We start from the raw sequence: 6,000 nt of genomic DNA on the forward strand, positions 1-6,000 counted from the left end.
ATTTTAAGTTTTTTTTTTGTATCTCTTGATGACAAAAAAACAATTTTTTCCCGTCATTTTCTTATTTTTATCTATTTTCTTATATTTTATGTATAGTTAATTTTTAGTTTAAAAGATAAAAAAAATCCAAAAAAGGACGGAACGTTCCTGTTTCATCCCAATCAAGAGGGAACACCATTGGAATGGGTCTATCTCGTCTTATTAACACCCTTAGTTTTTTTTTTTTTTTTGCTCCATGAAAACCCCTAGTTATAGGGAATATTTTGGTTTTTTAATCATGTTCAAAAATCTCTAATTAAGCATCATTGCCTGATCAAAAATTTGTTAAAAGTATAGCTTTAAATTAAAATTTTGGCAGGCATTCTGTCAATTTTTATTACTCTTCAAATTAAACGTTACAATGGACCATCACATGCTCTTCAGTCTTCGGATTGCCCAGGGAAGTCTCGGGGAGGCAAAAGAATTTGCAGCATCAGTGAGACCCCATGATCATTGTTTACGGCGTCACATTACGCTTGGCCTTGTTTCCTTCAATTTGTTTATTAAATTTAATTTCCTTTGTGGAAAACTAATTTCTCAATGCAAAAACTACGTTTACAGGCTAGATTATGTAAAACCCCTTGAATTTTAGGTCAATCGCACACCCCAATATTTTAAAATTTCAATCTAAGCTTCCAACCTCTTACTTTTTCATCGTGAACCTTTTGTGGTTAAGACAATACTACTGTTCTTTTTCAGAAATTATCATATCTGATTAATAGGAGCATTCTACATGACATCATACGTAATTTACAAATTCCTTTAAATTTTAGGGTGCTAAAATTTAAATTTTAAGATATTAAAAGTACACAACTAGTTTAAAAATCACAGATTTTTTATAACATTATTAAAACATACATAGGACGCCATTTAAGTTGCCTATGTCTCCTCTTGATATGATGTGACAATATTTGTCAAAAAAAAAAAATAGTACCTTAATGGCAAGGAGTTCATGATAAAAAAAATTAAAAATAAAATATTGTAAAATTTCTCATATTTTGCTTTTATTACAAAAAATTTTCTTTTATTTTAAAAATATGTACTTAAATTCAAACTGTTGGTTTATTTCAAATTATTCTAAAAAGATATTTTTTAATTAAAATTTATATTTGCATACTTTTTATTTACTAATTTATCCTTCAGCATATTATATCTTTGATTTTGATTGAATCTTTTTGAAGAATTTAGGTTTTTTTTCTTCTTCACAATTTTATTTTTATTTTTTTAACAGTGATTTGTTTAGTACTTTTATCAAATTGGGACAGAAACTTAAGTACTTAATTAATGTAAACAAAAAAAATGAATAAACTTTTGATTAAATTTTTAAATAAATATATAATTATTGGTCGAAAAAATATATAATTGACTGTGTTTCTAAATGTTTCGATCAATACAATTGTTAGTCACTTAAATTTGCACTCATTTTGGATTTGGTCCCTAAAGTTTCAAGCCAAAGGTTTTTTGTCTCTCAAGGGACAAAATGATCTAGGCTTATTAAGGCAGTTTTATCTGCTCTTCTCTCCTACTATATGCAGACAATCCTCCTGTCAAAGCAGTTGATAAAAGTCTTGGAAAAGACTAGCAAGAGCTTCATATGGGATGAAAGAGATAGTAACCAAAAGGTTCACTTAATGGAATGGGATCACGTGACTTAAGAGAAGAAATTTGGAGGTTTGGGAATCAAGAAGTTACGAAAGAAAAATGAAGCTTTTCTCCTGAAGCTCTGCTGGAACCTTCCTTGTGGTAGACAAAGAGGCTCTTTGGGTGAAAGTCTTGAGGAGTAAATACAATTGTGGTACCATGGAGTTGCCACTAATAAAGAAACCCCATAATTGTTCCCTCACTTGGAAGGGTATTTGTGAAGTTTGGAGTCATTTTAAGAATGGCGTGGAAAAAAAAATTGGGGTTCAGAACAATATTTTCTTTTGGTATGAGAATTGGTCAAAGATACATAAACTGCTTATTGACTTGGTACCTGACTTGGAGTGTAAGATTGATAAGGACGAGGAAGTCAGCGATTATGTAACCCCCTTGGGGGAAATGGGATAGACAAAAGATGTGCCATTAGTTTCCTCACCATGTTGTTGATCAAATTGTTGTTGCACATATCCACCCTGTGAGGAGAGAGGAGAGGATAAAATGTTTTTGAGACCATCCACTGATGGTTGTTTTTCTGTTAAATTTGCATATCGTTTTTCACTTGCAGGTACTCATCAATAGGAGGATAGCATTTGGAAGATGTTAACACCTTCATGTGGCTCTTTACTCATTGACGAACACATACAGCTAATTTTAGAGCTAGATGAGGACTCATGGAAGTTGCAACATGTCTATTTGGATGCGAGGACATGAAAGATTCAATGCACCTGATTAGGGATTGCACCAATGCTCACTGACAACGGGAATCAATAGTTTTAGTAGAATTTAGGCCAACCTTCTGTGCAAAACAGGGGGTAGACCGGGTCAAATGGAATTTAAGCAAGTAGGCTGGTCAACCTTTTACTAAAAAGATCCAGTGGGTAGTGTTGTTTGGATACATTTGCTGGGATATATGGGTGTCGGGTTGTAATAAATTGTTTGGTTCTAGAGATGACTCGAGTAGTAGCAGTGCTATCGATAACTTCTTTAGAGCCTATTGGGATAAAGAGTTAATCTCCTTGTGTAACTTCTATACTAGCTTCCAATGTAATAGGGGAAGTAGTAATGGTACTCAGGGGGAGTATGTTAAGTTTGAAGTGTAAGGTTCTGTTCCACCAGATTAAAAGAGTGGTTGTAGGGGAGCACTATAGGATAAAGAAGGATGGTGGATTCTAAGTTTTAGTGGTAAATTGCCTTCTGTTCCTTCGGCAATTGCAGAGTTGATTGGATTTATACACTCTCTCAAGTTGTGCTGGGTAAAAGGTTACAAACAAGTTCTTTTGCATTATAGATTGCATTGAAGCCCTCTCCCTTTTCTGTAAAGGCTGTAAGGCAAATCACCCTTTCAAGAACATTATTGATGAAGCTAGGCTTTTATGTCACAGAGATTAGCCCATTGCTCCTTCTCATGTTTCGAGAGAATCTTTGATGATTGTTAATCACTCGGCTAAGCTATCCCATTCTTTAAAGGGTACCTTTTATATCTTAGATCAACCACCTCCTAGTTTAGAGAGGGATGTTGATAGAGGAAACTAGGTTTTGTTTGTTTCATCTAATTTGTAATGCGGTTTTAGTACTATTACAAAAAAAATATAGAGACCAATATTTTATACAGAAAAAAATTAAGGGATCAAAAGTTATGGTTTAAAATTTGATAGATTAAAATCAAAATGAAAGCAAATTTGATGGACCAAAAATTATATTAACCCATAATGTTTGTAATAAAAAATTTGTTGAAAAGTTTTAAATTATAAATTTAAATGATTTATATAATCCCAAACTCACCTCATCCATACTATAGGGAATCTTTTTTTCAAAAAAGTTTAGGTGAATTGGGTCATAAGTTTTTTCGTTATAAGTGGGGATAGAAATAAGTTAGACCATATGAGATTTTAACTAAATAAGCTTGAGCACGTAACAAAAGTTTAAAGTATGAGCATGTATATAGGTTTGTTTTTAGGCTCAGGTCTAAACTTTCAAAAGGTTTGGCAAGCCTCAAACATTTTTAAAGACTAGCTTACAATGTAAACCTTTGAAAAGACCTCACGTCTCAAGTATAGAAGGTCCTAAATAGGTTTTGGACCTACTAAAACATGTACAAATATAGGCTTTTTGTACACTTTGAAGCCAACATATTTTAATATATATTTAAAAAATTAATCATGTTAGACCTACACACTTCTAGGTTAGGCTTTAAATTTAAAAGCTAAGCCTATTCACCTTAAAAGACCTCTAAATAGGCCTTAGGCCTAATCTATTTGTTAAACAAACTAAGCCATATGATGCCTTAATTAGACCAAGTTATAGGCCCCTGATAGGGCTTGGCTATTTATATCTCTAATTGTGAGCTGAATATTCACTAATTGATAAACTCATCTTGGCCCTTCACAAAATTAATTTTATCAATCCAATAATGTACATTTTCTTATCTAACACAGGGAGTTGAGGATACCCCAAAATCAATTAAGAAAAAGCTTTACGTACGTTGAGGCAAAACTCTTTATATATTTTTTTTGAATTTCGTAAAATTATTTTTAAAATCATGTTTCGATTTTCATCTAAACATTCTCATAGTATCTTCTTTTAGAATCAAGAAAAATCCTCTTACAAATATTAATATTCTTTAAACCAAATTATTTTTTAATTAATTTGCTTTGATGCCGTCTGTAACATCCTAATTTTCATATATATAATATTTAAACAAATTTTTATAGAATAGGTAGAGGTTAAATATACATATATGTAATTAAAATAATTCTGATTTTATGTGTGTGTGTGTATGTGTATGAGAAAATGAATAAAATAACGATGTTAAGAAGTCCCACATTGATTAAATGATAGAAAGTGAATAAAATAGCAATGTTAAGAAGTCCCACATCGACTAATCTTTAGAGTGAAGAAGTTTGAGGAGCCTATATATAGGAGATAGTGAGTGGAGCTTGAAGTGAGTAAATAATTTTCGCACATATCTGAGGTAGTCTCAGAAAAGTGCTAGTTTTGAGTCTATTAACCGTTTGGATCGGATGAAATTTGGTCAACCCATTTGGGACATCCAAATCGTTAATTTCAACGGTTGGATCATCATTTTGATCTCCGAGTTACAATTTATTAGGTATGTTTTTAACTTATATCTTTTGGATTTAGCAAATAGAATCCTGAATAGTAAATTAGCATTTTAAAGTTCATTTACCGTTAGATTGAGCTATAATTTGGAGGATAGTATCATGATAGATAGCAAATTAAATTCAAGGTTAATTAAGGGTTTAACTTCTGTAGTGAGAATAACCTGGTTCATACTAAGTCTATTTGTCTAAATCCTTCGAAGATGGAATATAAGTTATAAATTTATAGTTTGTCTATTTGCATTATGAATTTGATGATTCTAATAATATAATCTAATAATTAAAGGATATTTAAGTAATGGAAAATTCAGGAATCGAGTCTAAATCACATATATATATATGTTCTCATTCCAAACCTTAGAGAAATGTCTTTTAGGCTAGAGTTCTGAGTAAAATTAAAGCTTTTAGAGGAGGAGCTAGAGGCTAGAATTTTGTGAGTAGCCTACTCTAATACTATAGAGATAATATTTTAATTTTGTTTGTAGATATAAACTCTATTGTGGCATTTTCGAGGTTGGACTCTGGTTGTAGTTGACTGTTAGCTAGGAGACCAGGTAACTAAATTTCTATCTGTTGCATGCTCTAGTATGAAGTTAGTGAGCGGTTTTATAACTAATTCTATAAAAGTATATTATGTTTTATATGAACTGTCTTGTGGGATGCTATTTTAAAAAGGATTGACATAGTTTGTATTGCAAGAAATTGGTGATCATGATTATGATGTGCTATTATGAAATTCTGCTGATTATGCATATAAATGTGTCATTTTGAACCCTGTGCATCTATTTTGGGTGGGGAAAGGAGGTAATTGGAGTTATTGAGATTCATATACTTGCCACGTGGTATTAGCCTCCATATGGAGCTCTATGGTTGGCTGCTATTTTTGTCCCACTAGTTCTTCGAGGGACTGCGACACCCCACTAGTTCTTCGAGGGGGGACCCATGGTCCACCGAGTGCTCTGTGGTCTTTGGCCGGTCCACACATTCGTGTGGTGAGCTTGTCAGAGTTGCCAGTCAAATGGAAAGAACTTAGCCCATGGGTCCAGTCGGCGGAAATAAGAAGGATATAAGGATGGATTTGGGTTCAGGAATTGCATATGACATGAGATATTCATTGATATTTATATCTTTTAAATAAATGACAAGTATGTTATCTCTTTTGAAATGTATCAATTGCATGAGAGTGGTGAAAATATTTGTC

Source organism: Neltuma alba, unplaced genomic scaffold (assembly GCF_004799145.2).
Source record: "Neltuma alba isolate B1F8T4 unplaced genomic scaffold, ASM479914v2 tig00001822_pilon, whole genome shotgun sequence".
NCBI lineage: Eukaryota > Viridiplantae > Streptophyta > Magnoliopsida > Fabales > Fabaceae > Neltuma > Neltuma alba.